General features: G+C 31.8%; 1 long non-coding RNA gene across 1 annotated transcript; it reads right to left on the minus strand.

The window, feature by feature from the left end:
- Positions 1-7987: 7987 nt before the first annotated feature.
- Positions 7988-10201, minus strand: LOC136833875 (uncharacterized). Its single transcript, XR_010851606.1, has 2 exons — positions 10009-10201; positions 7988-8502 (listed from the first exon to the last, which is right to left on the minus strand). It is a non-coding gene; the product is annotated as an uncharacterized lncRNA (long non-coding RNA).
- Between the last annotated feature and the right edge of the window lie 2796 nt (positions 10202-12997).

Genomic DNA, 12997 nt, shown 5'->3' on the forward strand with positions numbered 1-12997 from the left:
TTGATATTCTTTGGAAGCTTGAATTTCAAGTCAGTGGCCCCTGTGGTGGGCTTGTTCCATATGAATAGGGTTCATCATCTGAATAATAATGATACAGATATAAATTTGCCCGGTCGAGAAAATCCTTTAAAAGGGCCTCAGAAGTATACAGTAACAAGGAAGCTGACGTTATTGTTCTTGGTCTAGAGATTATTAAATGCTAATCAAGCTGATCTGAATAAGTATATTTCAAGATTTGTTTTAGCTGTGAAGTGCAGACAACCTTTCGTTTAAGTAAGGACAAATAACCGGATTCACTGAGAACGCAAATTGGCAGAGAATTTCCTGCGTGAACTGTTGAAACCAGTGTTCTCTCTTTTGCTCAGAATTCCTGCCATTTGCTTGGGCCTCACAAACCACAGAAGAGCCGTGACCTTCAGGAAAGACTAACCTGGGGTCAACAACTTACGTGAGTTCTCTTCTGGATATAGTAACTGCATTCTTTGATTCGATCAAAGACCACCTAAGATTTCTTAATGGTGATTCTTGTAAGATACTAGGGTGGTATCTACAAGTCGTTGCCTTGTTTTCAACATGTTTGTGATATTGATGCATGTATGGTACTCCTAATCAGTGTTTTATAAGGGTATCCAACATTTTCCAAGTATTCGTTCTCCACTGATGGTGGTTGACGTGTTTCCAACTTGTTTGTGATATGGATACAGGAATGGCAGTCCTAACCAGTGCTTTGTAAAAGTATCCAACATTTCCCAAATATTGTTTCTACATTGACGATCATTGACTATTTTTTCCACGTTTTAGTGATATGGATATAATAAGTTACCAAGGTGTTATGGCGTTTTATGGTAATGCGGATGGAACCTTAGAGTTTACGGAAGTTCCCTTCGTAGGAGCTTCACCAGAGTCCATGGAGCGTGTCACAGAGGTTCATTTTGACATTTTGAGGTGCCCGGCATTTTACTGTAGCGTGGATGCAACCTTAGTGTCCACGGATGCTCCCTTGGTGGGAGCTTCATTAGGGATTCCTTGAGATGTATTAGTGAGCTTCATATTGACATTCCGAGGCGCCCGGCATCTTACTGTAGTGTCCACAGATGCTCCCTTGCTGGGAGCTTCACCGGACTCCACGAAACGTATGACTGAGTTTCATAATAACCTTGTTCTGAGGCGCCTTACGAATGCCACCTGATTATTCTTCTATACATACGTTGTAGACAAACCATCTAGATCGTTTGAAGGTTGTCATTCGGCCAAGAAGTAGCAGTAATTCCCTAATCCAAACTTCTTCAACAGTGAATCGAGAAGGTGTGCATTTTTAGAAAGAACGCAAATAGAAACTTCCGGTTCATTACGTCGGGGTTCGTTGGCGGTGCATAAAACTTCAAGTGACTTTTATGATCTGTTGTTTATCTGCAACGTTCTTTCCGCTGGGGTTATTTTATTTATGTTATTATTTATTTTCTTGTTTTTGCCCCTCATTTGTTCTTTGCATTTTCATTGCATTTTTGTTTTTCGTATTTTTTTTTACAATTTCTGTCATTTATTTTTATTGTTTTTACTACTTTTTTCATTAATTCATTTTGTTTTGTCAGTTTTAATATTTTTACGTATCTTTTTATCTGTTTCATCATTTATATAATTTCTCTGTCTATTATGATTTTTATTTCTATTATTATTTATTTTTTTATTTTTTCATTATTTCTTTCTTTTTATTCCATTCATTTTCATCTCTTTTACTATTTTTTGTCTATTATTCTATTAATTTCTGTCGTTATTTACTTATGTTTTTATAATTTTTCATTGATTTCATTTGACTACTTGAAAAAAAATTTTAATTTAATTTATTTTCATCACTATCATTTTCTGTGTATTCTTTTCATTTCTGTCAATATTCACTTTTATGTTTTTATAATTTTTCATTGATTTCTTCTCACAACTTAAAAAATAAATTTTTTCTTTCATTTTATTACAAAAAACTGTTTTCAGTATCTATTTTTTTTGTATTTTTATTTGATTTATTTTTCCTACTTTAAAAAAAGTTTCCTTCTCTTATTTTATTATACTTTAAAAAAGTTTCCTTCTCTCATTTTATTATACTTTAAAAAAGTTTCCTTCTCTCAATTTAGTATAAAAAACTGTTTCTAGTATCTACATTTTTTTGTATATTTATTTGATTTTATTTTTCCTACTTAAAAAAAATTTTTCTTTGTCATTCATTGTATTAAAAAAAACTGTTCCAGTATCTATATTTTTTTTTTTTTATATTTATTTGATTTATTTTTCCTACTTAAAAAAAAATTCTGTCATTCATTTCATTTAAAAAAAACTTTCCAGTAGCTATATTTTTTATATTTATTTGATTCATTTTTCCTGCTTAAAGAAAAAAAAAAATTCTCTGTCATTCATTTATTAAAAAAAAAAAAAAAACTTCCCAGTATCTACCACGAGTGAAGGCCGGTGGGTTTTTTCCCCACTACCTTAATAAATCTGCTTCATTCTGGTTCTCTGATCTTCGCTTGTTTTTTTGTTTTCTCTCTCTCTCTCTCTCTCTCTCTCTTCTTCCCGTTCTTCTGCTGGTCGTGTTAGTTTCTTCCTACCATCAATGTTGTTGTTATTGTTATTATTATTATTATTATTAAAGGGACTTGTTTCATATTATTATTATTTTTGTATTATTATTATTATTATTATTAAAAGGACTTGTTTCATATTATTATTATTATTATTATTATTATTATTATTATTATTATTATTATTATTATTATTATTAAGGGAAATTGAGGAGATTCAATATAAAATGAACTAAAATAAAGCAGCCATCCTATTAACAAGACATTATTATTATTATTATTATTATTATTATTATTATTATTATTATTATTATTATTATTATTATTATTATTATTATTATTATTATTAAGGAAAGTTCAGAAGACTAAATATAAAATGAACTCATTAGAAGGCATTAGCAGAAGGTAATGGAAATTACTGAGAGAAGAAATCAGCTATTGGAAAAGGAAAAAAAAAAATATGAACTAATGAATTTCATAAATAGTTAAAAATTTAAAGAAATTATTTAAAATACAAGGTGAATTATATTAGGGTATAATGCATATATATATATATATATATATATATATATATATATATATATATATATATATATATATATATATATAATTTATATAATTTGTATATATACAGAAAGCAGAAACCAATTACTAGAAAAAATGTAAATTGAAAATTTCATAAATAAACAGGTAAAAATATAAATTATTTAAAATACACAGTGAATTGTTCTAGGATAATAATGCGTTGCATCTTTGGCTTAACTTTTGAGAATGAAACAATCTTCCATTATTTTTCAATTAACGTATAGGCATTTTTTCAAATATGGCTGCATCATGGCATGCTTCATCTGGCGTATTTAGTGAGGCATCTGCACCTCTGGTCCTGAATTAATGAGGTCACTGCACTGCTCTGCTCTGCGTTCATCTGAAGTGATGCTGGGAGATGCTGAAGGCTTGTATCCAGTAGCAGCATCTGTTGCAAAATATTCACTGTAGGGATTCAGGTCACTGCTTTCTCTTCCGTTCTGTCAATGGTAAATTTCTTTTTTCATTGACAAATTTCTTGATTGATAAATGTTTTTTTTTTTTCACTGGGAAATTTATTCTGTCATTGATAAATTTCTTCTTTCATTGATAAATTTCTTGATTGATAAATGTTTTTGCCTTGATAAATTTATTCTTTCACTGATAAATTTTTTGATTGATAAATGTTTTTATTGATAAATTTATTCTTTCATTGATAAATTTCTTGACTGATAAATTTCTTCTATCATTGATAAATTTCTTCCTTCACTGAGAAATCTTTTGATTGATAAATTTCTTCTTTCATTGATAAATTTCTTTCATTGATGAATTTCTCCTTTGATAAATTTCTCCTTTCATTAATAAACTTCTCCTTTCATTGTTACAATGTAGGCTATATGTTTTTCAAAAGCCTAATCAAGGGAATGAATTCTGGTTCAGGATAGTTCCGAAATAGAAATTCCTAAAGCAAGTGAAATTATTAGTGTATATATATATATATATATATATATATATATATATATATATATATATATATATATATATATATATATATATATATATACATATATACATATATACACACACACACACATACACATATATATATATATATATATATATATATATATATATATATATATATATATATATATATATATATATATATATATGATCATTTGCAGACATTTACCATTGTTTGTCTATAGCCTAATATATCTATTTTCAAATCTACATATGCTGTTCCGAGATATTGTTATTTAGTTGTCATGGTAGTAAGAGCGAATTTTATATTGTCTATATAGCAAGCATCGACTACACACACACACACACACACACACACACATACTGTATATATATACATTATGTATATACATATATACATACACACATACACACACACACACACACACACACACACACATATATATATATATATATATATATATATATATATATATATATATATATATATATATAATATTGACAATAATTTCCGTGTGGGTCTCGTCCGTCCCCGGGGTGACAGTAGGGGAATCTGGGAATCCCAAAGGTCTCTAGGGATTCCGGAGGCTTCCGGGGCTTCCGAAGGCTTCAAGACAACTACAGGCTCTGTAGCCTTTGGATTTCTTGTACAATGTTGGTGTTATAATATGATTTGGTCCTTCCTGGAGACGAAGGTCTTCGAAGATTTCTTCGGGAGAAACGGATCCGACCGGAGCCGAAGAAGGCTTCGCAGGATCCTGGAGTCTTGAAGAACTGTCTTCCTGCGCCGCTAGTGCGTATATATATAATTTTTTTCGCGATAGTCAGCTTTCACTAGATTAAGTAAATTTTCTCAGAAAAAAATGATCTCGCAGTGATTGTAGGTTATTTATTATTTATTTTTTTTTATCGTACTAGGTGTGATTGTTATCTCATATATAGCATTTATATATATATATATATATATATATATATATATATATATATATATATATATTTATATTATATTATATTATTTTATATTATATTATAGTATATATATGTATATATATATATATATATATATATATATATATATATATATATATATATATATATATATATATATATATATATATATATATATATATATATATATATATATATATATATATATATATATATATATATATATATATATATATATATATATATATACATATATACATACATACATACATACATACATACATACATACATACATACATCACACACGTACGTTTTATATTTCTGGTGCGACAATCACACATAGCGATCTAAACAAATAAATAAGAAGAATATATCTACAATCACCACAAAATCACTTCTCCTCAAAACTAATCTACTAAATCCAGAGAAAGCTAACCTTTTAACTTAATGTAAAAACAAAAATAAAAATCCCAAATCCTTTGGGCTACACGGCGTCCATGAACTATTTTCTATGCGAACGTCATACTCCGGCGAGCTCTCACCTGGTGGAAATCCCAAGAGTTAAAGAGGTAGGTAAGGTAGGTAGGTAGGTAGGTAACATTGCTGCGCCGAGACGCAACTCCAGTTTGACCCTTCCTGCAATATCAGTCGACCTTCTTTGGAGACTGCTTGGCTTCTGACTCACGAGGTAGACCAGCGTTGCTCTCTCATGGTATATGTAATGTCAGTTCTGCTGGCAGTCATTTTGATGACTGGGGGGAGTTTGCGTTGTTAGTGGGTTCATGATATGTAAAAGATGGGAAATCTTCAGTTTAGATAGTATATGTTAATAGATATGATTATTCAGTACACACACACACACACACACACACACACACACACACACATATATATATATATATATATATATATATATATATATATATATATATATATATATATATATACTGTATATATTTTAGATATTTGTCATATGGAACTACTCTTAAAGTTATCCATATATGTATTTTTTAGTTTCTTTTTTTAATTTATTACGGCGTCAATAACCCAGGTATTGTGACGCTAGTTTTAGGAGCTGTAATCAATCAATCAATGATCAGTTCAGCTCTTAACACATTCTTTCAGGTTGGCTGAAAAATTTAGTGATTTCTTTCTTATTTAAAAGAGAATTTCCTTGACTGCTACGAAGCAGAATAAACTCCCAAATTTTTTTGAATGATCTGCCTACACACACACACACACACACACCACACACATATATATAACGTATATTTATAAGTATATAGATGTATGTATATATATAAAAATATATATATGCATGCATATATATATATTAATATATTTATATATATTATATATATGCATGTATATACATATATGTATGTATATATATATATATATATATATATATATATATATATATATATATATATATATATATATATATATATATGTATATGTATGTATATATATATATATATATATATATATATATATATATATATATATATATATATATATATATATATATATATATATATATATATATATATATATATATATATATATGTATTTTTATTTTTAACTGCACTATGGACCTTGGTTTTCTTCACTTTCCTTAGTGATATTTACATCAAATTCTCTGAGGAAAAAAAAAGTCACTAATAATCTTCCCACCAAACTTGATTTGGATCAAGATGTGAATGTTTTTTTTTTTTTTTTTCTTTTTTGATTTGACCAGTTCAAGAAATTCTTCAGGAACTTCTTACCTAAGCTGAGTAATTTACTCCCAGCCATAAGTTTAAAGCTGAGGGAAAAAAAAAAAACTGTTTTGGATTCCGTTGATGTTACTACAGTAGAAATGATGAAATAAATTTCATTTCTGTAACCGGGAGTATACTATCATTGATTCGTTTCTACGTTTTAGTTTTCTGAAAAGAAAACTATCGTGCCGGCTTTGTCCGTCCGTTCGCAATTTATTCTGTTCGCATTTTTTTCTGTTCGCATTTTTTCCGTCCGCACTTTTTCTGCTCGCCCTCAGATCTTAAAAACTACCGAGGCTAGAGGGCTGCAAATTGAATAGTTGATCATCCACCCTCCAGTCATCAAACGTACCAAATTGCAGCCCTCTAGCCTCAGTAGTTTTTATTTTATTTAAGGTTAAAGTTAGCCATGATCGTACTTCTGGCAACCGTATAGGATAGGCCACCGACGAGCAGGGGTTAAAGTTTATTGGGCCGCGGCTCATACAGCATTATACCGAGACCACCGAAAGCTTGATCCGTTTTCGGTGGCCTTGATTATACGCTGTAGCGCCTGTACAGAAAACTTGATTGTGCCGAGGAAACTTCGGCGCATTTTTTACTTGTTTAGTCTTAACCATCATGGAAGTGTTAAATGATCTGTTTCTTCTAATATGGAAATCTGTTTGTGAGTTAAAAATTGGTGATTATATATAAAATTCCTTCTTTACAGTTGCATAAAAATATGAAAATAAAAAAAAAAACTGTAACTCTCAGGTTTCTTCGGCGCAATCGAGTTTTCTGTACAGCCGCTACAGCACATAATCAACGCCACCGAAAATAGACCTGTCTTTCGGTGGTCTTGGTATAATGCTGTATGAGCCGCGACCCATGAAACTTGAACCACGGGCCGGTGGTGGCTTATCCTATATTGTTGCCAGAAGCACGATTATGGCTAACTTTAACGTTAAATAAAATAAAAACTACTAAGGTTACAGGGCTGCAATTTGGTATGTTTGATGATTGGAGGTTGGATGATCAACGTAACAATTTGCAGCCCTCTAGCCTCACTAGCTTTTAAGATCTGAGGGCGGACAGAAAAAAGTGCGGACAATAAATTGCGGACAGACAAAGCTGGCACAATACCTTTCTTTTACAGAAAACTAATAAAAAGCAATAACTTTCTGATAATGTGTTCTAGGTTATTAAACAGCAGCTTTAGCTTCGTTATATTTAACGTAACAAACAACAGCATCAGATAGATAACAGTCATGAAATGGAGGCTTATTTTTAGGAAATCACTGCAACAATTTAAAAGTTCACCAGAAGAACTGGCATCTCCTTGAAGTTCTAGTTCGTTTTTTAACCACCAGATGGTATCTCTTCAAAGTTCTAGTTCTTTGTCCAGCCACCAGATGGCTCCCATCTCGATTACTGCCAGCAGTGGTCACGCTCTCACGCCTCCGAGGTCATTCACCACTGCTGGGCTACTCCAAGGTGCCGGAAATCTCTCTCAGTGATGTCCAACGTGCGCATGCGTCTGGTCCAGGAAGTGCGTGTGGCCCCAGTGATGGTAGTGGGGGCGATGACCCCCCGGGTGTTGGTGGATCAGAACGCTAGGCCTGCTATAGTACCTCCTGCCTCCGTGGAAGCCGCTGGCTTCAGCCTCCGGATCCGGATTTGCGAGGCACAGTCCTAGCATCACGATGCACAGGATCAGGATTGCAATTGCCTGTGGAGAGATTAGGATCTTATGAAATTCCTAGTATATATACACATAAGAATATATATATATATATATATATATATATATATATATATATATATATATATATATATATATATATATATATATATATATATATATATATATATATATATATATATATATATATATATATATATATATATATGAATGTCTTTTTCCTGTAATACTACAGTGTAATATGAAAATAAGAAGGCCCATAAAACACTATTTAAACGTTGAAACCATATATTTCAGGCACTTGTTTCTGTGCCCTGTTCACTGGAGAATATGGACAGGTGGAAAGTTACAATGGTATATATACAAAAACATGAAGGTGTGGCCTTAGGCCTCCGATGTTAGGAGGTGGCGTTTCTTAAGAAGGAGGAGATTGAAAATTCCTAGTGGTTTTTGGCCTCATTAGCTCCCGTTTGGCGATGGATCTGGCGGTCGCGTTTCTTGGGTCATCCTCTTCAAAAGGGGTCCGAGGATTAAGGTATGGCGTCCGATTTCCAATGTCCTCCTGACAGGTTCATATTGTTGGTTTGATTGATGATATAGCATCTTTCTTTTGTACGGACAGCTACTCTTTCCACCTGTCCATATTCTACCAGTGAACAGGGCACAGAAACAAGTGCCTGAAATATATGGTTTCAACATTTAAATAGTGTTTTATGGGCCTTCTTATTTTCATATATATATTAAATGCTGGCCAGTTTCGTCCATCTGTCTTAGACACCTTCAGAGGAAACTTGTCTGGCTATATAATCACACATGCTGTATGGACATATATATACACACTCACCCACTCACTCAGACACACATGCACGTACATGCAGTATAGGATATTTATCTATTTATATTTTCTTGAATAATCAGGATAGACCTTTCAGCATTAATCTGTTTTCCTGACAAGGGTTGGCACAGAAAAGAGATTAAACAACAGTCACTGCAACATTCAAGTTGTAAATTGCAAGTCTTCTGACAATTGCAAGTGACTGCTATCAGGGTAGTATATAGAAGTACTGTCTTGACAGTTCTGGCCTAGAAAGTACTGAAAGATATGGGTTCTTCTGCGCTGTATCACAAGGCACATGAATGCTAGCTCTAAGGTTGTGGATCCCTTGGAGGAGAATGTTCCCCCTAAATGGTGCATGCCCCGTAGGGGGCCAGTCTTGCACCGCAGGCATTACTTAAGGTTCTTTGCAGAGTCTCTTCAGCCCTTAGCTACAACCCCTTTCATTCCTTTTACTGTACCTCCTTTCATATGCTCTTTCTTCCATCTTATTACTTTCCACCCCTCTCCTAACAGTAGTTTCATAGTGTGACTGCGAGATTTTCCTCCTGTTAGACATTTTAGACATTTTTACTCTCAGTTTCCCTTTCTGTGTTGAATGACCTCAAATAGCTATTAAAAATACACTAGAGGATTTTAATCCAACCAGCAAAATTGTAATCCTTTCAGATAAGCTTGTATTTAAGGTAAACACTTACAGTCTTCATGATGAACGAGGTTATTTAAAGGACGTGGCTTGAGATCCCAAGAAAGGGTCAAACGAAGTCGATCCTTGAGAGCAGAGCAAACTGGTCCCCTTGGATGAGAACTCACTGTATATATACATATATACCCAGGCGAGGGCCACGAACCCCACAACCAGTTGTGGACGAAAACAGGAGAGTTTTTGTCGAAAGGTCGGGAATTTTCGGGGTCCTACTTGACCCTGTTTAGTGGCTTTTTGCTCGGGATGGGTTTACGAGAAAGGGATCGACTCTAGGAAAAGATTTTGTAGAGAATTTCCCCAGAGGTCACATAGTAGTTATAGAACCTCAAGAGCTCAAGCGAAGATACAGTGCATTGCTACCCTAGAACAGTTCACCTTGTATTTTAAATAACTTTATATTTTCAATAATTTTTTTTTTATTTTTATCTATTTATGTATGGAATTTATTCATTTGTGTTTTTTTTCTTTTCTAATAATTGATCTCTTCTTTCCGTAGTTCCCATTACCTTCTGTTAATTCTTTCTAATGAACTATTTATTTATGGAATTTATGAATTCCTATTTTCTTTCCCATTACCTTCTGTTAATGCCTTGTAATGAACGCCACATTCTTTGGAAGCTTAAATTTCATGTCGTTGGCCCCTGGTGGGCTTGTTCCATTTGAATAGGGTTCATCTTCTGAATAATAAACAATAATATATTCCTACGCTCTTCCTTCGTGTTGTATACTGATGCGCTTTCTGGCTGCTCACATCTTCCTTTCCTTAAAGGGAAGGTGGCCATTGGTAAATATAAATGAAGCCAATTATTGTCAAATAATAAGAATAATTGTCACTGCTCTAATTATCTTCCCCATGCTGATCGCTTCTTGATGTGAGTCAACTAAATGTCTGTTGATACGATTACCAGAAAACAGGTGAATGGATTTGGATGAAGCCTGATGAATACATTTACTGGTAGACTCCAGAAGATTGGTTACTACTGGCGTCAGTGAATGCTTGGGGTTTTTTCCACAGTAGAAAGTAGGGTAAACGTGCACGAAGCTCACTTCAAGTTCTCTGTGTCATTCGTGATTTCAGACTCATGATGCGTGATTTCATACTTTCTTCTTGCGTTTCGTTACATTTTTGAAACATTAATGATTGTTTCTTTTTAATGGACCCCTTTTCTTCCTAATGAGCACCATATTCTTTGGTGTTGTTCCAAGTCAATGTGTGGAGGGTTCCATATGCACAGGGTTTCTCCTGAATAATAATAATAATAATAATAATAATAATAATAATAATAATAATAATAATAATAATAATAATAATAATAATACTCCAACTGCAGATGAAACAGAAAGTCTTTCAGCATCTTTAGAGACCTAAATATCCAGAGAATATTTTCTTTTCAAATTTCTTATCCCAAGTTCCTGGCATTAATCTCTGGCGCTGTCGTTCAGTTCGCTCCTTGTGCATTCTGTATAGGATTTTAATTCCTGTGATCCCTTGCTAGTTCTCTTAAAAGTTTTTCTAATTGTCTTTATTAGTTATGTCTTTACTTCTCGGTTACATTTTTAGGAATATATACATATATATATATATATATATATATATATATTTATATATATATATATATATATATATGCATACATTTATATACATATGTATATATATATGAATATATATATGTGAATATAAGTATATGTGTATATATAATATTTATATATATAATATATATATGTATATATATGTATATGTACAGTATATATATTTATATATGTATATATATGGATATGTATATGTATTAAATATTGTATATGATAGACTGTATATATATATATATATATATATATATATATATATATATATATATTACATCACCACAGGTAAAAAAATGAGAGACTGGGTATAGATCCCGACCGGTTTCGACTTTATTTCTAAGTCAGTTTTCTGTGATACATAAATCACGTTTTACAGTAATGTGATTATAATCAATATATTATATATATATATATATATATATATATATATATATATATATATATATATATATATATATGTATATATATATAATATATATATATATATATATATATATATATATATATATATATATATATATATATATATATATTATGTATATATATATATTGTATGATATCTGGAGACGTTTGGTAGGCAGCTAAACTTATGTAAATGATAAGATTCTAAACTAAATAACTCCTAATATTATAGCAGCGGTTCTCATACTAGGGGTAATAACACCCTTGGAGGTAATGAAGCCGTTCCCGGCGGGTAACGAGGCACTTTCTAAATTTTATTTTCTATTAATTACCAAAGAAATAATGCTTCAGTTCCAATGTGTAATAAAAGGAACGATGCTTTAATTTTAAATTTTTGTCGAAGGAATAACGTTTAATATCTAAATTCTATATTTCTTAAGACTTGAGTCAAAGTAAAATTAATTTCTTACATATAAAATGCATTAGATATCAAGCATTCCAATATTTTTCTTTCCATTATATTATAACCTCACGCAACTGAAGAGGAATGGGGTAGGGGTATTGGTGATCTGTCACACCATTGCCGGGGGTAACGATACCAAAATATTTGAGAACCACTGTTATAGCAATAATAATTTTCTACAGTTGATTATTACTGAATAGAAAGTGCCTGAGCACGTTCAGAAGAATGAAAGCCAGTATTACCTGGATTAGGCAAAAACATGGTTATTCTGAGACATTGCTACTTTGCCAACTGGAGTTTCATTCTTTTAACCGGTTTTCTCTGTAGGAAGTTTTGTGCCATTGAAGCTTCAAAGCAGAATAAAAACTGGGCTATTCTATTTCAAGAAGCACCAGTAACCGGTTTCAAGAACAGGACTAGTTTTTGCTTGGCAAAAAGAAAAAAAAAATTGCATTCATTTTGAATATCGATTAGTAGGTAAGAACTAGCCAGGGTTGTAGGTTAGGTAAGAATAATGGCACAGTCCCAAGGG

Source organism: Macrobrachium rosenbergii, chromosome 52 (assembly GCF_040412425.1).
Source record: "Macrobrachium rosenbergii isolate ZJJX-2024 chromosome 52, ASM4041242v1, whole genome shotgun sequence".
NCBI lineage: Eukaryota > Metazoa > Arthropoda > Malacostraca > Decapoda > Palaemonidae > Macrobrachium > Macrobrachium rosenbergii.